The sequence below is a fragment of the Pseudorca crassidens genome, chromosome 7 (genome assembly GCF_039906515.1).
Source record: "Pseudorca crassidens isolate mPseCra1 chromosome 7, mPseCra1.hap1, whole genome shotgun sequence".
In the NCBI taxonomy this organism is placed as follows: Eukaryota; Metazoa; Chordata; class Mammalia; order Artiodactyla; family Delphinidae; genus Pseudorca; species Pseudorca crassidens.
The window spans coordinates 107687838-107709540 of NC_090302.1; the positions used below are offsets into that span (position 1 = coordinate 107687838).

The following is a 21703-nucleotide window of genomic DNA, read 5'->3' on the forward strand; positions in this document are numbered from 1 at the left end:
GGAGAGAAAGAGCTGTTGACGTGGGGGAGGAGGCCCCGGCCCAGCCGGTCGAGGGTGAGCTGTGAGGGGCCTGAGTCTTCAGGGGGGACACACCTCAAAGCTCAGGTTCCAGGAGCAGGTACCCCTGCAACTGAAGCTCCTGACGCAGGGAGGGTAGAAGGGGCTGCAGAGGAGGTGGGAGGCCGAGTGGCTGCCCCCTGAGTCTTCCCCCTGCTGCACTCCTCCCTCCTCGCCTCAGCCTGAGCCCATCCCTGGCCTGGAGTCCTGTAGTCATGGAGCAGCCCTGCCCCCAGCCCACCTGACTCCTAACCCATTCACACACCCTGGGGCTCCTCCTCTGTGGTCCTTTGGAATGCTTCCATTGGAGTTTCAATCATCCAAAAGCCAGGCTCTTGCAAAGGGGGTCTCGGGCTCCCCACCCCACTCAGCCCTACACAAGCTGCACATCTGCAGCCTCAAGCCACCCCAAGCTGGCAGGACTGCGTCTGGGGTGAAGTCTGAGCTCAGCAAACCCCTGTGCTCACCCAGCCTGGGTCGGCCCCCATCATGTGGCCTAGATCCCGCGTGGTATTCCACTCATCTGCTGCAGCCAGAAACACTAGAAACTGCATTCTCCTTGGCTGGGCACCTGAAAGCCCTGCCAGCCCCTGGGCCCTGACCTCAACCCCTAGCTGGGAGCTGAGGTCCCTCTCTAAGCACCCATGATGCAACGTGGCCACCCACCAACATCACAACCTGGGAGCTCCAGGGAAATCCGCACCGATCTGACTCCAGCCTGAGCTTGTCATACACCTCCAGACACTGTTCTTTTGAGTGACTGCATTGTCCTCACTGGGCCAGTTCCCCAGGCCTGGTTCCTGGCTTGCTCCTGAGGGTGGCACTCGGCTAAGCCTCTTGGAGTTTGATGCTTCCCAGGCAGGACTCAACTGCAGGACTTGGGCTCAAAGTTCAGGATTTGTGGGAAACCTGCAGGAGACTCCATGCCACATGGAAGGTGGAGGGGGGCGCCCCATGAGTTGACTGTCCTCAGCCTGGTCACAAGGTCACCGTTACTCTAAGAACCAAATCTGGAAGCTAGGCTCAACGATTAGAGTTAGAAACGACCTATGTGTTACTTCCACATTATCTCCATATGCAGGTGCCTCAGAGGATGAAGGAGACATATTTATTAAGTACCTATCCTCCACTTACACATGTATTACTCCATTTAATCAGCAGAACAGCTAGAAAAGAGAAAAATCATACCCATTTTACAGATAAAGAAACTAACTCAGAGGACTTTGGTAAATTGAGCTCGAGAACTAATAAATGGTAGAGGCAGAATGCAAATAAAAATCTGCCTAATCCCAAAGCTCATGATGTCTTCCTCCCTCTTAGCCCAGGAAAAGGACAGAAAAAAAGCAAAGGGGTAGGGAAAAGAAAATGGTGATGTACAGAAACAAACTTCTTTTATCACAAGTCACATCTTTGCCAAGGCCAGTTTAAGAGGTACGTTCAACCCCTGAGCTACATTCACCAGTCTGGTGGCAAGGTCTCCCTTGTATTCAGACAGCATTGTCTGAGAAAATTCCGCAACAAGGGGGACTTAGGCTAGACCCACATTGTAAGAAGCCACCTGCCTCATCAAGCAGAGACCACGCAAGATGTATAGACAAGAAAGCATTTTTGTCTTTGCTACCAGTGTATGCTGGTAAGAGGCAGGAGATCAGAAAAATCAATTTGTGAGCTATTAAATTTGGTGTGTTAATTCGCGAGGCTGAGCCAGAAATCAGGAAAGCTGCCTAACTGGAGGCTATAGCATAGCAGAGGGTGAAATTACCGGAGGAAGGGGAGCCTCCTTCAAGGGGGATGCTGCAAATGTGAGAGCAATAAGCCCACCAGGGGTGCGGCCCCTCCTCCAGGTATGGCGAGCAGGTCGGCCCCAGCAAGGTCCTCCCAGTCAACATCTAGTTCCTTCAAAGACAGGCTCTGGGGGCAACCCATGTCCCCCATGATCAATATCCTCGGGATTTTCTCAAGATGCTTCCTCATGATTGGTCCTACTGTTTAGGGCCTTAAGGTCCCCACATCCCAAGGAAAGGGCTACCTCCCCCCCTCACATCACCACCAAAATACCGCACCCCCAGACGGGGTCTCCAGCCTTTTTAGTGGGGGTCAGTCACCTGCTGAGAATCCTAGAGTAGCAGTGGCCACTCTCTGCAGGATAAGACAGCTACGCACAATGACCTACATGTTTACATTCGATGCCGGGCTTCAAGGAACTGTCAGCCTTCAAGGAACTTCATGGGAATATCAGTACCAATGAGATCAGGACTCGACTGCATGGCCAGGACTGAGTTGGGCTGGGAGCTTTAATCTGCATTTGCTCCAATCTTTCTCTCTCCCCTCATGTCTACCACAAATCCGAGCTACCTCGTGAGACACTCATGGGAATGACTTTCGTTCCAGCCTGGATGATATTCAGAGATGCAGCAGGGCAGGGGGCTGAGCTCTGTGACTGGGTCTGGGGTAGGGGATGACTCACTCTACCTACTGCCTGGGTAGTTGTGAAGATCTGGTGGAATTATGTCTATGTACTAGCCAGCGTTCTCCAGAGAAAACAGACCAGTAGGACATAGGTAGAGATACAGAAGAGGGGATTGTCTCACGTGGTTACAGAGACCGAGAAGTCCCGTGATCTGTTGCCTGCAAACTGGAGAACGAGGAAAGCCAGTGGTGTAATTCCTTCAGTCCGAGTCCAAAGGCCTGAGAACCCGAGGGTGCTGATGTCCAAGGGCAGGAGAAGATGGAGGTCTCGGCTCAACAGAGAGTGAATTTGCCTTTCCTCTGCCTTTTTGTTCTATTGGAGCCCTTAGTGGACGGGATGGGGCCTCCCCACACTGGGGAGGGCCATCTGCTTTACTCAGTTCACCAATTCAAATACTAGTGTCCTCTGGAAACACCCTCGCAGACACACCCAGAAACAATGTTTTACCAGTTGTCTGGGCACCATTTAGCCTAGGCAATTTGGCATATAAAATTAACCAACACAGCCTATAAACTGGACAAAAGTTAGTTTGTTCCAGAGTGAGTTCTCCGCCTAGGCTGGTGTTCACTGTGACTAATGGTGCTGGGGGCAATACTGCTGGACCATCACGACAGGGTCCCAGTGATTAGGAATCAGCATATTATTCTATTGTTTGGTGACGTCTGGAGAGGTTACGCATCTGTGCACATTCGCACGCCATTCATCAATTACCCACAAATCTCATACCCTCCCCTGACTTGGTTTGGCTCCAAGTGTTGGAATCTTTTTTTATAAATTTATTTATTTATTTATTTATTTTTGGCTGAGTTGGGTCTTTGTTGCTGCGTGTGGATTTTCTCTAGTTGCTGCAAGCAGGGGCCACTCTTCATTGTGGTGCACGGGCTTCTCATTGCGGTGGCTTCTCTTGTTGTGGAGCACGGGCTCTAAGCATGCGGGCTTCAGTAGTTGTGGCTTGCGGGCTCTAGAGTGCAGGCTCAGTAGTTGTGGCGCACGGGCTTAGTTGCTCCGTGGCATGTGGGATCTTCCCGGGCCAGGGCTCAAACCCGCATCCCCTGCATTGGCAGGTGGACTCCCAACCACTGCGCCACCAGGGAAGCCCCAAGTGTTGGAAACTTTTTGACAATATCTCGTCTCTTCGCTGAACACAGTCAGCTGAGGACTGGGTGAACGTGATGGATCAATGAAAGATTTGCAATTTACACCGGCCATGTGTCCTCAGGTGAGTCACCCTCTTGGGCCTCAGTTTCCTTACCTACATGATCACGGAGGTTGAAACAGATCCTCTCAAAAACTCCTTCAGGACTAAGTTCTGGGATTCTATGCTTCAGGTGCACATAAATCTAAATGGAGAGAGAACTTTTAAAGGAAGCAATGCCTAGAAAATTTAATGTTTTTCTTTGGTCATCATTATCTACTATCAACTTCTCAGATCAATAATATTTTCCATAGATATTGACTAAAATATACCTTTGTAACTCACTGTGATTCTCTCTGGTCTACTGAGGGGCACTTCCGGGGGTGAGGGGACCAGTGAGCACACTAAGCTTCACCATAGCTGTGTCTCCAAAGTTCCAAAGCTCCAAAGCTCACTCTCCTCCTTTGTCAGTGATTTCTGTCCTCTCCTGACAATATTTTCTGATGGCCTCCAGCTAATGTGAGGAGAGGCTTTGAGTTGCTTTTCTATACACTCTACTTTTTTCTTACGTGCTTCGTATTCAGCGGAAGTTAAGTGTGAAGGAACGGAACACATCTCTACTCTGCTGAGAGCAAGAAATAAAATTTTCCCAATTACAGGTTTCCTCTGCAATTTTCCTCTTTGAAGAAGAATAAAACATGACACCCACCCATCCCCATTTTCTTAGCTTTTTGTCTTCTGTACGCAGAGGCGGTGTCAACAGAATCGTGCATATGTGGTTGTGTAAAGACAACTTCTGTCCATGAGAAAAGGACTGGCCTTACGGGAGGGGGAGAGAAATAAGCAAAGTCCTTCCCCACCAGCCAGACAGATGCACGCACGCACGCGCACACACACACACACACAGGCACTCACCATGACCTTTCTAATCATATGCACTTTTTCTCCAAGGAGGACACCCCATGTCTTCATAGTTTTTCTCTCAGACCACAACATCTGTACTGACTTTCATATTTTCTATATATACTTTATTGTAAATGACTCCACTCAACAAAGACTTACGGGGCATCCAGTATATGTCAGGCACCTGCTTAGCCCAGGGACTGCAGCAACAACAACAATATGACCTATAAGTATCTCATCTTTTCTGTGAGTCAGATGCCGTTCCAAGAGCTTTGCATGTTTTAGCTCCCTCAATCCTCACAGCAACCCCAGGAAGGAAGTACTATTATAATCTCCACTGTGCAGATCAAGAAGATGGAGCACAAATTAACCCAAAGCCAGAACAGCCAGCAAGCAGAAGAGCCAGGCTCTGAACCCAGAGTCTATGCTTTCAGCCACCTCAGAATATCACAAACCCTGTTCTCTCCTTCTAGCTGGTGAGTTACCATTTAAACAAATAATTAAGGCACCATGGGTAGAATTTCTTCTTACAGAAGAGAGTTACGGAGAGGAGGCCATTCCAGGGGGAGGGGATAGCACATGCAATGGCCTATGGACATGAACATCTGCAGGGGGGCATGAAAAGCCATGAGAGTATGGCTGGGTAAAGAATATTGGGTGGTGTGATGGTTAATTGTATGTGTCAGCTGACTGGGCCATGGGGGCCCAGACATTTGGTCAAACATTATGCTGGGTGTTCCCGGGTGAAATTAGCATTTGAATCAGTAGACTGAGTAAAACAGATTGCTCTTCCTAATGTGGGTGGGCCTCCTCCAATCAGGTGAAGGCCTGAATAGAAGAAAAAGACTGACCCTTCCCCAAATAAGAGAGAATTCTTCCTGCTTGACAGCCTTTGAACTGGGATGACTTTTTTCCCATCTTCAGACTCACACTGAAACATCAGCTCTTCAGGTCTTGAGCTTGCCAGACTGCCAACTACACCACCAGCTCCTGGGCCTTCAGACTCAGACTGGAATTACACGTCAGCCCTCCTGGGTCTCCAGCTTACCAGCTACAGACTTTGTGGCTCATCAGCCTCCATACCTGTGTGAGCCAATTCTGTATAATAACTCTCTCTCTGACTCTGTCTCTATCTCTATTTTTATTGGTTCTCTTTCTCTGGAGAACCCTGGGAAGTGCTGGGGAAGATGAAAATAAAAGATACGTTGTGTCCAGATAATGATGGAGGCCATGAAGGATAAGGAGCTAGACAAAGCTGTCTCTTGCCCCCCGCCCCCAAGAGAATTCCTGTTAACAAGAGGCTAAGCCATAGACTCTCAGAGCAGAATGTTGGGGACGACTGGAAAGGGACCCACAGTGACCATAAAATAGCATGTCAAGAGGCATTTGTGGTCCCAATCACAGGATCCAGATCTAGAGATGAAGGGGAATTTAGAGAGGTCCTAACTACCCGCCTCCCCACCCTGCCCTGCAGTTTATGGGAGAGAAGGCTGAGGCCAGGGAGGGGAGCGCAGGTCTGGGGTGACATCTGTGTGTGCGACAGAGGGGTTGTCACCACCTTCCCCCAAAGCACAGTCCGGAGCTCACTCCCCAAATCACCCATCCTCCCACCAACCCAGCTGGCCCCACTCAAGACATGCCTAGGAAAGCTTCCCCATGATTCAAGGAGGAGAACGAGGAAGTGTGGTGCCACACACACACACACACACACACACACACACACACACATCCCTTGGTTGTCATTTTGAGCCTAATTGTTTTAACACCAGCTGTCAGGTCTGCAAAATTCTTCTCTGGTACCAATGACCTGCAAGATCTAGAATAACAAGGATGTGTTTAAAAATAGTCCAGATTCCTAGAATTCAGTTCTCCTCACCCGCCCTTCTCCATCTTACTGACAGGCCTGGTTAGAACTCCACTTAAAATTTATGAGTACAAAGCCAAACACTGTGATTCAGATTTACTAGGAGTGGTAGAGGAAAGTGGTGGACAGGAGCAGAAGCTGAAGATGCAGGGACCTGGGCTGCTTTTCTGCAAAGCAGGCTGGAAACCTTGGCGGATCCTCAGCCCTACACCCCCGTGGATTGACTTTCCCCAGCTCATCAAGCTGGGCACTCACTTCCTCCACTGCCCCCGGGGCTCCAGGTCTCCTGGACCCTCGCAGACAAGCACCCCAACAGCTAAGATCTCAACACCCCTTGGTGGTGGGCCCATCAGCTCCCTGCAGCCCAGACCCCACAGACTCTGCTCCTTCTGCCTCCAAGCAGTATGGCAGCAAGGGAGAAGGCAGCTCTGCAGGCAGACAAGCTCAAGGTCAAATCCCACACAGCTGCTAACTAGCTGCATGACTTGACAGTCAAATTCCTAAATCTCTCGCAGTCTCAGTTTCCCATCCGTAAAACCTGGCTCCCATGATCATTCTAAGAATAAACACAGGGGCTTCCTTGGTGGCGCAGTGGTTAAGAATCCACCTGTCAATGCAGGGGACACGGGTTCAAGCCCTGGTCCAGGAAGATCCTACATGCCGCAGAGCAACTAAGCCTGTGCTCCACAACTATTGAGCCTGCGCTCTAGAGCCCATGAGCCACAACTACTGAGCCCACGTGCCACAACTACTGAGCCCGCATGCCACAACTGCTGAAGCCCGCACGCCTAGAGCCCATGCTCGGCAACAAGAGAAGCCACCACAATGAGAAGCCCACACACCGCAACAAAGAGTAGCCCCCGCTCACCGCAACTCGAGAAAGCCGGCCTGCAGCAACAAAGACCCAACGCAGCCAGTAAATTAATTAATTAATTATTTTAGAAAAGAATAAACGTAAAGTACAGGGTACCCTACACTCCACGACTGGAAGGTAACAGAAACGCTTTTCTTCCCCTTCCTAAGCCCAGCTGTCTTACTCTTTCAAACACACTTAGGTAACAGTAAGTCAGGGAAATTTCAGTTAGTTCATAGCATCATTTATGAAACCGGAGGCAAGTTCAACATCCAACCTTGAGGAAATGGCTAACTTATGATTCATCTCTTCTATGAAGTCGTGTGCAAGCACTCAAATTCTATTTTACTGACATGAGAAAACACTCATAACATGATGTTAAGAGAAAAAACCAGCATGCAGATTGTATTTACAGTGTGATCTCAGTAATGTGAATGAAAACATGAAAATAAAGCTAGGCAAAACGTTGACAGATTGTTTCTGGGCAGAGGACTTATCAGTGAGCGCTTTCTCTTTATTTATGCTTTTTCATTTCCAGAACAAAAATGCTTAAAGAAATCAACGGCCTTTTCTTGTTTCAAAAGAGAAGAGTTGGGCCACCATCATGGGGGGCAAACAGTCTCTTCCTAGATGACAAAATTAATTTAAAGTTCTGAAAAAATGCTGTTTGCCATATTTGACCAAACAGTGAGGTAGCCCAAGGAGACGGAGAAATGAGTCTTGTTCTACACCTGGTTTGGTTGGTATAAATGAGTTGAGAGGAAGCTTCAAAGTAACTAGCCTTCCTCCTGCGGACGGGGGTGCAAGGGAATCAACGTGTGTAGACGGAGCCCCATCAGTCACTCCTGGGACAGCAGGAGATGCTCAGCTCCAGGCCACTATGCAAGTCATGGGCAGGGTCAGGAAGTCTTCTCCCAGGACCCCAAGATTTAAGGCCAACCTAGAGAACTCTCATGTGGCTTATAAACGGACAATTCAGAGGATTCAGAGAAATACGAGAGAGGAAACTGTCTGACCCTTCCATGGGTTTAGTTAATAGACATGTCCATCTGTGAGGACAAGCAGAAAGCTCTGTCCTCGGAGGAACCTCAGGGAACACCTAACCCAACATGCTCCAGTTATAGATGAGAAAACAGACTGACTGAGGTGAAGTGATTTTCCCCAGAGTCAAGCCAAGAGGCGTGTTTGAAGCTCTGCGTGAAAGAGCAGGAGCAGAGCCCACATGCAGCCTTACTGCCCTGGTGCCCTCAGGTGAAGAAACAAGGTCACTGCAGCTAAGCAGCGCACAAGGCTGAAATGGTGTCTCAGTGAGAAACAGTGCATCACGACATATCGTTTTCTTCCTCGCTGAACACACAGCTGCATTTGGATAGACATATATGTTTTAGAGCATAATTATTCTTTCCTAGAGATTCTCTCGGCTATTTCAAGCCCTCAAGCCTTTGCCTTTCTGCTTAGGAAGGTGCACCCCTCCCCCAACTTTTTTTGGCTGCATTGAGATTTTGTTGCTGTGTGCGGGCTTTCTCTAGTTGTGTTGAGCAGGGGCTGCTCTTCGTTGTGGCGCGCGGGCTTCTCTTGTTGCAGAGCACAGGCTCTAGGCACACGGGCTCAGTAGTTGTGGCGCACGGGCTTAGCTGCTCCGCGGCATGTGGGATCTTCCCGGACCAGGGCTCCAACCCGTGTCCCCTGCATTGGCGGGCGGATTCTTAACCACTGAGCCACCAGGGAAGTCCCCCCACCCCGTGCCCCAACTTTAAAGAAACTCTATACGTATCTGAAATCTGGATTTAGGGGGAGGAAACAACAGAATAGTTGCTGGCTTTCTCTAATGATTTGGCATATGGGAAATAAGAAACAGAGCTAATGCTTATTGATCATAGGCTAAATGTTAGATGCCACACATATATTTTCTATTCTTATTCAAAAACAATCCTGTGAAGGAAGAATCCCATTTTTGATGGGGAAACTGAGGGTCAGAGGATTAAAAGTCACCTGCTCAGGGTCACCCAGTTAGGAAGCGGCCTCTTATAACGCACTGCCCTGAGGCTCCCGCAAATAGAAGCTGAGGTAGACAGCTAGGGAGGCGCAGAGCCTTGGTTCTCATATATTTAAACTATTATCTCACAGCAGTGATACTTGATTCCAATTGAGCAGCAATTTGTCTACTGTGTAAAGAAAAAGTCTCCTCTCGTGGGTAGACCTAGAGACTGTCATAGAGTGAAGTAAGTCAGAAAGAAAAACAAACATCGTATAATATCGCTTATATGTGGAATCTAGAAAAATGGTACAGATGAACTTATCTGCAAAGCAGAAATAGAGACACAGACGTAGAGAACAAACATATGGATACCAAGGGGGAAGGTGGTGGTGGGATGAATCGGGAGATTGGGACTGACATATACACACTACTATGTATAAAACAGAAAACTAACGAGAACCTACTGTAGAGCACAGGGAACTCTACTCAGTGCTCTGTGGTGACCTAAATGGGAAGGAAATCCAAAACAGAGGGGATAGATGTATATGTATAACTGATTCACTTTGCTGTACAGCAGAAACTAACACAGCATTGTAAAGCAACGAGACGTCAGTAAAAATTAATAAAGAAAAAAAGAAAAAGAGAAAGTCTCCTCTGCTTCCTAGAGACGGCCCCCAGATGCCAATTCTGGGCCAGCCAGGCCCACTCAGACACTGCTTCCGGGTCCCCCTGCATCAGGCAGCTGCAGGGATGAAGGGCTGCTGCCACTGCCCATCTCGGAGTTAGGAAAGGGGCGCAAAGAGAGAGCCCGTGTGCTGAAGAGGAGCTGGGACAAGGTAAAGGCGGACTTCCTGGCCCCACAGGTCACCAGAGCAGCCCCTGCAGGCCGCTCACCACCAGTCAGGGGCAAGCGGCTCAGCCCGAGGCCTGCCCACCCAGGGCTGGGACTTCCAGGCGCCCTGGCCCTGGGCACGTCAGGCTGCCCCAGTCCCCACTCGCTCTCTCATCAGCCCCTGTTCCTCACAGCACGTCCTTCCAACAGACCTTGTTTCCTAGTCAGACCTCTGGGATTATAAGGATGACTCTGCCCTTCTTCTCTAGTGGACGGATAAATCCATGTTGTTCCTTATGTGGGTTCCCCCAAATGCAGACTTATTCCGGGCTCCTGCCCGGAAAGCACAAATCACTTCAAACCACCTCCTCCTCTGTACACTTTGTGCAAGTCTTAGAGGCCAGGAATGCCTCCCCTGCCCCTGTCCTGGGTGGCCAGCACCATCCTCCTCCAAGACCCTCCCTTCTGAACTCCAAAGTAATTTACCTGCGGGCCTCTTTCTTTGCCTGGAAATTACTGTGTCCACATAGGATCTTCCCTCTTAGACGGAGCTTGCTGGGGGAAGAATCACTCAGTGCACATGCACAGCGGTTTCAGAATCCTTACAAAGAAGAGGCAGACCTACTAGAGAATGGACTTGAGGACACGGCCAGGGGGAAGGGTAAGCTGGGATAAAGTGAGAGAGTGGCACGGACTTATACATACTACCAAATGTAAAACCTTCAACTGGTGGGAAGCAGCCACATAGCACAGGGAGATCAGCTCGGTGCTTTGTGTCCACCTAGAGGGGTGGGAGGGAGACGCAAAAGGGAGGGGATATGGGGATATATGTATATGTATAGCTGATTCACTTTGTTATAAAGCAGAAACTAACACACCATTGTAAAGCAATTATGCTCCAATAAAGATGTTAAAAAAAAAAAAAAAGAATCCTTACCAAGACCAAATGCTCACAGTGCTTGCAGTTCTTTCCATTGCCAGGGGAAGAAGGTAGGAGAAAAGAACGGCAGAGAATACACACTGTCCAGTATCAGTAGCAAGTGGAAAGGACGGAGGTGTAGGAACCGTCCACATCCCAGAGGCTGTCTCCCCTCCCACCCAGCACCGTCCCTGACAGGTGACGCACCGGTGACAACTAACGGCTCTCCCCACCGGTGACCACGGGACAGCCCAGGCCACGGTGGACATGTGAGTTCAGGGACTGTGAGTGCTGTGGCCTCCCACTCAGCCCCACCACCCTCAGCGCCAAGATGTGAGTAGCACGCTGGGCACCTGGAGTGCCAGGAAAAGGAGGCAAAAGGGAAGCGGGACGCAGTCTCCATCCTCAGGTGCTGGTGCCTACTCCAGCTGGGATGGAAAACTCATTTGTGGGAATAATCTGGGCACAGTTACAGAGCAAGTCACTTCTGGATGGAAACCAGGGGTTTGAACGGGAGGGCCTCATGGGGGCTCTAAAGGCCAGAAAAGGGAGGTGACTGGCCCGGTTAAGGACAGTGCTGAGGGTAGACCCCAACTCTGTAGCTCCAAGGTGGAGGCTCTACCCCCTGTGCTGCCTCAGCTCACAACATTCACAGCCAGGGAGGACCCCAAGGAGGCTCGGCTGGGACTGAACAGGTTAATTCGGGAAGGGTACCACAGCCCCCGGCAAAGCAAATCAGCCCTGAAGTAACTGATGTACTTTTTACTATGTATTTGCTCTATGCAAGACACTGAGGAAGCAGAGATGAAGCTGCACAGCCCCTGCCCAAGTAGTGATCACATTCTAACAGAAGGACGAGTACAGCATTATCCTCGTTGTCACCACCACCACCATCATCAACGCCCTCATCATCGCCCGGTCGTCATCACCACCCTCATCGTCACCACCAGCATCACCACCACCAGAATCACCACCGTCATCATCACTACCATTATCATCACCACCACCACCATCATCACCACCCTCATCACTACTCCCATCGCCACCCTCATCATCGCCCTGTCATCATCACCACCAATTTTCATCACCACCACCATCATCATCACCCTGTCGTCATCACCACCCTCGTCATCACCACCCTCATCATCACCACCACCAGAATCACCACCGTCATCATCACCACCATTAACAGCACCACCATCATCTCTGTCATCATCGCCAACATCAATACCATATGACCATCAACAGCCTTGCCATCATAGCTACCGTCCTGATACTAATACTCTAATACCTAATCTGTGTCAGCACTGTGGATTACATTCTTCATCTTTAATGCTCAAATATTCCTTTTGAAGTAGGAATTATAATCCCCATCTTACAAATGAGCAAAGTGGGGCTCAGAGAAGGCACACAGCCTGCCCAAAGTGGTACTATAAGAACTTGGATTCTGGAGCAGGTCTGCTAGGCTGCAAAACTTTCCCTCTTTTGCCCTCCAGGCTACCTCCATCAACAAATAGTTACGTTAACATGTAATAAATGTTCTAACAGACATAGGCAAGGAGCTTTGGTTAATTCTGCTGTGATGGCGAGCCAGGAGTTCACAGGCGAGGATATAGTCGAGGTGAACCTTGGGAGGGCTCTCGAGTCCTGGTGGAAAGAGTGATGGCCATGTGTTCCAAGGAGACTGGGAAGGATGCTGGGCGATCAGGGCACAGCAGTCCTGGAACACTGCAGGAGTGAGTAATGAGTGGGTGAGTGAGAGTAGTGTCAGCTGGGACCAGGATGCGAGGGCCGCACCCCCTGAGCCGCTGAAATGGAGGTAAGCCTGTGTGTTAGGAGGAAACCTCGAGTCTTAGGCCAGGGCAGTGAAATGCTCAAATCTACTTTAAAAAGTTCACTGCGGGGTGAAGATATATTGACAAGGATGCTTATGAGTCTGATGTTTATAAAAAGTGGCAACTGCTTACCAGGCTAGGAACAGAGAACTGCTCCAGTGAACCTGTTGCTAATCCACACAATGGAATGCTCTGCTGTCATTAATCACGGTGATGTGTAGCATCCAGCAATTCATCCTCCAGGTATTCATCCCAAAGAAGTGAAGGCAGGGACTCAAACAGATATTTGTACGCCTGTGTTCACAGCCGCGGTATTCACAACAGCCAAAAGGTGGAAGCAACCCAAGTGTCCGTGGATGGATGAATGGATAAACCACATGTGGTCTAACCATACAGTAGACTACCACTCAGCTTTAAAAAGGAAGGCAATTCTGACACGTGGATGAACCTTGAGGACATTATGCTAAATGGAATGAGCCAGACACAAATGGATAAATACTGTATGATTCCACTTACACGAGGGACCTGGGGGAGTCAGATTTATAGACATGGAAAGTAGAATGGTGGTTGCCAGGGGCTGGGAGGAGGGCAGAAGAGGGAATTAGTTTTTAATGGGACAGAGTTTCAGTTTGGGATGATGGGAAAGTTCTGGAGCTGGATGGTGCTGATGGGAGCACAATATGAATGTACTTATCAGCATTAAATCGTAGCCTTAAAAATGGTTAAGATGGGGCTTCCCTGGTGGCGCAGTGGTTGAGGGTCCGCCTGCCGATGCAGGGGACGCGGGTTCGTACCCCGGTCCGGGAAGATCCCATATGCCACGGAGCGGCTGGGCCCGTGAGCCATGGCCGCTGAGCCTGAGCGTCCGGAGCCTGTGCTCCGCAACGGGAGAGGCCACAGCAGTGAGAGGCCCGCATACCGCAAAAAAAAAAAAAAAAAAGGTTAAGATGGTAAATTTTATATCACGTGTATTTTACCACAATAAAAAATGATGATATGGGCATGCATTAACACAGAAATACACTGTAACATGTTGGTTAAGGAAAAACACATGTTATGTTATAATCCTAATTTTTTTTTTTTTTTTGGCTGCACCATGCGGCTTGTGGGATAGTTCCCTGACCAGGGATCAAACCCGTGCCCCCTGCAGTGGAAGCGTGGAGTCCTAACCACTGGACCGCCAGGGAAGTCCCCCTAATCCTACTTTTAAACATATATGTATATGCTAGCCCAAATATTAAAAGATATGAATCAAAGTGTTAACAGTGGTTATTTCTGAACCATGAGATTACTTTGTTTTTTTTTGTGTGTGTGGTACGCGGGCCTCTCACTGTTGTGGCCTCTCCCGTTGCGGAGCACAGGCTCCGATGCTCAGGCCCAGCGGCCATGGCTCACGGGTCCAGCCGCTCCGCGGCACGTGGGATCTTCCCGGACCGGGGCACGAACCCGTGACCCCTGCATCGGCAGGCAGACTCTCAACCACTGTGCCACCAGGGAAGCCCTGAGATTACATTTTATTTTCTTCCTCTGCATATCTGTGTTTCTCAGTTTCTACAACGGACACTATAACTTATAATAAGAAATGTTTTCAATTAAAGAGAGGAGGAAGAAAAATATGCAAGACAGATTGATGGAATGATGGATTCACTAGGGAGTGGGATGAGAAACATGCTGGGGAGGAAAAAACAGAAGGAGGAGAGCAAGTGAAGCGGCCTTGGCAGCGGGACTTTGATTCATTCATTCATTCAGTGCCCACCTGGGGGAAACTGGGGCAGAAGGAACAGTATCACAATTTTCATTGTTCACTCCTTACCTGTATGTTGGATGCCTGCGACAGAGCCAGTCACTGGAGATACCAGTGTGACCAAGATACTCTATCTGTCTTCCCAGAATGTACGTTCTGTGTTGGGAGACAGAAAGACAAGCCACCAAGTGGTACGGAGCAAGGCATCCGTGGATGTGCAGAGTGCTGGGGACACGGCAGAGGGACACAGGAGCTGAGTTAAACGGGACTCCTCTGCGAGCTTGGGGCCTGCAGACTCATGCAGGCCAGCCCCAGGGGAGTGGAGTTTGGTGTTCCAAGCAGAGGACACAGAGCACAGTGTAAATGCTCAGAGGTCACAAGAGAGCCTGGCCGTACAATACCAACAGAACCTGTAGGATTTCTTCCCCTGAAGACATTACAGACAGACATCCCTGCCCAGCTGGATACGGGGTTTTCTGCGGCTGCCTCTGCACGTTACCCATCTAGCAGCCATCTCCCTCTTCTCCCTTAGTTTACAGAAGCTCATCTCTGATCCGGCTGCAAAGTGGAGAAAGTAGGCTCCTCCCCTAACCCAGGGGATGAACATGATTGGTTTAAGTCAAGCAATTAATCCTGTATCCCTTTTCCGGCGATTAGTGTAGAAGTAGATATATGACAAAATTCTGGCCAATGAACCCTTAGAAGAACCCTGCTAGGTGGCTTCTAGTTAGGATTTTGCTCCTCAGTAAGAGGAAAGAGCTGCTAAGGAAAAGGTTCATTTTATACCTGCCCCCTTAGATCCAGCTTGGGATGCTGCTCTGATGCTTGGAGCTGTGGCAGCCAATTTAGGAGCATGAGGGACAGGCTAGGAGAGTCGCAGAGACAAGGGTCCAACCTCCTAATATTTTTGAACTGCAGACCATTCTTAGAAATGCCCATCTCCAGCATTCTGTTATGTAAGATAATTAAATGCCTTTGTCATTAAGCCTCTGCTAGTTTGTTATTCTGTTCCTGCCGCCAAATGCACCTTACGTTGGTTATTCTGTGCCTGCCTCAAGACCAAGAGCTAACGCGACAGCTTCTGTGGGTCTGGCACACTGGGATGTGATCCCGATGGTCATCTGACGCCTGAAAGCCAATATTTCCCTTCCATCAGGTCACACCTCCCCTGCAGCCTTCTACATGCACAAAGAAATAAAGCTGTTGACTGTTAATAAAGCTGTACTTTCCACCCAGCTATCAGCATCATTGCCCTCAATATTGATGACTTGCGCGCAGAACAGATTATACCAAACCCACAGAGGAAGATGGGCTGATGCAGCCAGCTCTTCCTTTCCCCCAAACAAAGCACACTCGGTCAAAGAAGCAGGAAACAAAACAAAAGGAAAAAAGTCCACCCGGATCTCATCTACTCGTTGTGGATGCAAGGGTGGCCACGTCTGCACCAGGGGTACCAGAGGGCCGTCTTTTAAGGCCCTGCCTTCCTTTTAGACGCCCTTGCTCCCCTTCCCTAGAGGCAGAAGAGGCAAAACTCAGGTGAATGAGGCAACCGGCAGGCAAGGAGCTTGAGATCATAGGGACAGATGGCAGAGCTGGGCTGTGCAGGGCCCAAGAGCAAAGCAACCAGGGCTGAGTGGGCTCTGCCTGGGAGAGAAGAGAGCGGAGCACGTGTCTGCCTTATTCAGAGCCTGAAGTGCGTTTCTGACCGTTGCATTCACCCAGGGAGCAGGACGATGCAGCCCTGCACCAACCAGGTCCTGCCGCGCGGTTCCTACACGCACTGTGATGCACCTGGGGAGAAGCGGCCTGGTTTAACCACGCTCGCATGTCGCTCTCACGGCGGCCGTCCTGCTCAAACACCCTCAGTGGCTCCTGCTGTCTACAGAATTGAGCCCACTCCCTTTCGCCCGGCCCTCCACAACATCCCCCACCACTAAGGGCTTGTCGCCCACTCGGCTCCGGTGTGCACCCAAAGGCCAAAGGCTGGCGCAGGCTCTCAGGCAGCCCACGGAAACCCTGCGAACTACCCCAGGGCTTTGATTCCCTCTTCCTCAGCGAGGCGCCCCTCGCCACTTCCTGTCCTCAGGCCACTGGGGCTCCACGCCGGACGCAGCCTGTCTGTCTGGGCTGAGGTGCTGCCGGGAGCCCTGGGTGAGCCACAGGCCAAGCTGCTCCAATCACCCCCACCGCCAGAAGCCACAGCAGGCCCCGGGGGGCTCCCCAAGCTGAGGGACACCGGCTTACGTGCACAAGGACCTTCGAGCTCATAAAGAGCAAAGGCCTGAAGGATTATTCCTCTTAAACTGTTGTCTAAAATTGTGTAAGGGGTTCGTTAGCACAGACATGGAACCAGGCCCCGATTTACACCTGTCTTCAAGTCAGTGGATGTGGGCTGGTCCTATTCCAGAGCTCCACAGCCTCTGGCAAATTGCTCCAGGGTAATATCTCCCTCTCTCTCTCTCTCTCTCTCTCTCTCTCTCTCTCTCTCTCTCTCTCTCTCTCTCTCCATGAAATGAGATAGGGCCTGATGGAAATAGCATGAGTTATGGAGTAAGACAGATTTGGGTTCAGAATTGGTCCCAGTCATTCTATAAAATGCCTGACCAGCATTCCTCAAAACTGTCAAGGTCACCAAAAACAAGTCTGAGAAGCTGTCGGTCTAGACAAGTCTGAGGAGACATGATGACTAAATGTAATGTGGTGCCCTGGGTGGGATCCTGGAAGAGAAAAAGGACATTAGAGAAAACTAAGGTAATGTGAATAAAGTATGGACTTTAGTTAATAATAATGTATCAATATTGGTTCATCAATTGTGACAAATGTTCCACACTAATGTGAAGTGTTAATAACAGGACAAACTGGGTATGGGGTATATGGGAACTCTCTGTAACACCTTTGCAATAATTCTGTAAATCTAAAACTGTTCTGAAATTAAACGTTTATTAAAATATAATAATAATAACTGGTCCCAGGCACTTAATAGTGGTGTAACTTTGGGAAAATGATTTCCCCTCCCTAAGCCTCAGTTCCACGTTATAAAATGGGATAATAATAACTACCTCATGGGGGTGATGAAACATGTGTAGAATGTTTTCATAATGCCTAGCACACAATCTGCACTCATTAAACATTCCTTTTTTAAGTCCCAACCAAGAAATATATTTAAGATTCAATAACAGCAAATAATTAACCCATATTTAAAATTTCCAGTTTTCCCCAAAATGTCCTTTATAACGTTTTTCTTGGCCCAATATCAAGGCTCATGTATTCCATTTTATTGTCAGGCCTCTTTATTGTCCTTTAGTCTAAAACAGTGGCCCCCTCCTTCCCTTTTTTTCTTTCATGACACTGACACAAATTTAAACCAGACATTCCCAGGAGGTCGAAGAGCAGAAGCTTCCCACCAGAGTGGGAGCTGAAACCTGGCTTGAGCGATGTGGTCATTTTTCACTCCAACCCCCTGTTAAGCCACGCCCTGCCTACCACACACCATGCATTTTACTAAGGACACTGTATACATTGTCTCACATTTCTCAGCAACCTTATCAAGTCAAGACCATTATCCCTATTTGACAGATGAGAAAACTGAGGCTCAGAACAGTTAAGTGACTTGCCAAAGTCCTACAGCAGTCACTAGCAGAGCTGGGATTTGAACCCTGGCTCAAAACTCAGGTTCCTTCCCCAAAACCAAAACCACAGTCCTTTCAGGGAAGCTCCCCTTTACTGGGAGAGACCGGCATGGAAACAAGCCATTACAACAATACAATGACAAAAGCGCCAACACACAAGCAAGTGGGGGACACCACAGGAACCAAGAGAAAGGAAGTGGGAGCCTCGGGGGATACCAGACAGCCTTCCCAGGCAGGGGGCAGGCGGGGCCCCGGGAGGGGGCAGCATCCTGTCCTGCAGCCACAGTGCAAAGGTGCCTTCGCCAGAAGGACACAGGTGCACAGGGGATGAGACGGGAAAGCAGGTGGGCACCGGGATGAGGAGGGTCCTGAAAGTCTGCATTCATTTCTGTATCTGCCCATTCATTCATTCACTCACCAAATATTCGTGGCGCTTCTATTAAGTGCCAGGCCTGTCCTGGCTGCTAAGGATACAGCAGAGAACAAGGGTACACAGACGGCAGCCTCACGGAATTTACAATCTAACTGGGAAGGAGATAATAAATAAATAAGTGATACGCATGGCAGTTAAGTGTAGGGAGGAGAATAAAGCAGAGGGGACAGGGAATACCTGGAGCCAGAGGGAGGGAAAGGCCTGGATGAGATATTTGAGTAACGATCTGAAGGAGGGAGTGAGGCTGGCTGGCAGTGAGTGGCAGGGGAAGAACATTCCAGGTGGAGGAAGCAGCCGAGGCAAAGGGTAAATTGAGGCTGGAAGGCAAGAAGCGCCCAGTTGAGGGGCCGCTGAGGGGCCGCACTGGTACCATGGGAGCAGCACACTATCCCTACGTGTGCGACAAAACAGTTCAGGCACGCTCGTGCCGGGCACCATGCTGCCCGCTTCAGGACCACCAGATGCCAGTGACAAGAGCCTTAGCGATCTTCACGCTCATTAATGACCCTGGTGGGGAGGATCTGGAACATGGTGGGCAGGGCCTTGAAGCCCCTATCAGAGCACATGGTGAAGGGATTCAACTATGGCTAGGGCCAGCCCCACAGGAGCCACCCCTGGCCTGACATTCCAGGTCCCAGGACCCCCCATCACACCCCAATACCCCAACCCTGACTGCCGGCATGGTGACACATGAGAAGGCCATGGCCCAAGCCTCTATAGGATCTCAGCTGCTGGAGAACTGCCATGCAGATAAATTTCACCTGCCAAGTTACTAAACCTCTCCAGGCCTCTATTTTCTCATCTGTGAAATGGGGATAATAATGGCCCCTATTTCCTAAGAAGGATGATATGACTTAATAAATGTAAAGTCTTCACAACACCATTTGCACATAATAGGAACTCAATAGCTGTGAGTGGCTGTCCATTATTAGGGTGGTTGTTCCTGCTGCTATTATTATTATTATCAATATTACTGACAGTAGCCCCAAACTACACTCATAGTCTACCTAAGGGTTTCCAGGACCACCGGGGAGGGAGAAGAACTGGAGAAACGTAGACAATGGAAAAGACACCCCCTTCCCTCAACTTGTCTTCCACCCTCGCACCACCTACCCAGCTTATGTGCCTCCCCCCGCCCATTCACTCCTTCTCCTCCAATCTAGTGTCCCTCTTTTCTCTTGGTGTCAATAGCGCTCCCCAGGAACGCACTGTAAATACATTAGCAGCTCATTAACAACCACAAACGAATACATTTTGCCTCATGTCAGGCCATGTCTAATCAACTGCTGTAATAAATGCAATTCTATTCTAATAATCGTCTGCACTCCCAGAGCATCCTTCATCCAAGGCCTTTCTGACAACCCTTGGCCCCCAGGAAAGAGGCGGTGCCTTGCTGAGTTGCAGTATCTGGGCTTATAAGAGCTATAAGAGTCCTTACATATCTGTAGACCACCCTTTCCCTCAGCTTGAAGATAAAAAAAAGCCCAGAGAGGGAAGTGAATTTCCCAAGGTCACACAGCAGGTTGGGCGCCAAGTCAGTGGGAACCTGGGCTTCCAAGCTAGCATGTATTGCTCCACAGCAGGCATTTAATCCTCAAATGACCCTCGAGGGCAGGTACCATCAGTACCTCTGCTGTGTGGAGAAAGACAACAAGGCTCAGAGAAGTTAAGGACCTGCCCAACGTCTCCTGATAGCCGTTGTACGTAAATGCAGAGGGAGGAGACTGAGGAGACTGACCTTACCTACCGTGAGGCTTTCTAGGAGTCTCTCGGTCAAGGAGGAGCAGAGGAAAGGGGGTCTGTGGGACAGGAAGGCGACGAGAAGGATTTACCACAGCATCTCGCAAAGTGACCTCTTGGGATACAGACTCATAAGGCCACAAAAGTGACGCATCAGGAAACAAGGCCGTGTGTATTTATTGGAGGGGCATACTCCCGCCCGAGGGCTCTGTCTGGGTCTGCCTGGCAGAGGCAGGCTCCAGACAGCGAAGGACTGACTTTCACACCAGCAATTTGTCGCCACAGATCCATCAAGAGAGATCCTTTAATATCTGGCCCCCTTCTGTGATGCCACAGTGCCTAGATCTGGCCCCGAAGCTGTGCTGCTGATGGGAACCAACACCACCCATTAACCCAGAACTAGTGCAGACAGAGCAGTCCCCACAACGCATATGGAAACCAGTGCTCGCACATTTATATGGGTGCTCTGCCTTTGCTTGGCAGAATGAGTTCAACAAAAATCAAAACGCACTTCAGAAGGTTCCTTAAGGAGTAGGGATCTGCTTTATGAAGTCTGGGGGCCACAGAAGAACCTCTGGAGTCACCCTGTCCATGGCTCTGTCTTCCAGCCCACCTGTACCCAAGCCACGCATGCGGAGGGCTCCCTGTGAGGCCACCCAACTCCTCCAGCGTCCGTTCTCCTCCTCCTCCAACATCCAGGCCGGCAGGACAGACCCCCAACCCATCCCCGGCCACTGCATGAAACCTCAGCTTTGCCCAGCCATGCCTTTCCTCACCCAGCAGACAGGCCTAACGGGCCAGAAGGGATTTGTTCGGCTCTCCAGATCCATCATAATCTGAGTGCTTAAAGGTCCCCCAATGCCCATTTAGACAATCCCCATTTTCTAACAGCCAGTAAATACTCTGGGACCGGGTGAGCATTTTTAAAGGTCCTTAAATAGCTCATTTGCATAATCCATATTTTCAGAGCCCCTAAGCATGTGTCCTGCCTTCCTAATCTCAATCTTTATTATGCATGAGAAAGAAAGGGCTTCCAAGGAGTGTAGCAGCCCTTCACAACCCTTCTGGGAGAATTGATTCTTGTTTTCAAAAATGACCACGTTTTCAAAAGCAGGCACGGAGCTAACCACAAAAGGAAAATATTTAAAGGGAAGCTGTTAACCTGTGTAGGCCTGCAAATGTTCCTTCCTTGAAGGCAGGAAACTCCCCTGCGGGCTCCTAGGGGTACTAATTACACACTGGCCCCTGCAAATGCTTCAGTGAAGGTTGGAGCCCTCCCCGCTCCCACACTGGTTCCCTCCTGGAGCCTCT

General features: G+C 49.7%; 1 protein-coding gene across 1 annotated transcript in view; it reads right to left on the reverse strand.

Moving 5' to 3' along the window:
* XKR6 (XK related 6) overlaps positions 1-21703 on the reverse strand; it is a 272450-nt gene that overhangs the window by 75715 nt on the left and 175032 nt on the right. The gene's annotated exons all lie outside the window — the stretch shown is intronic.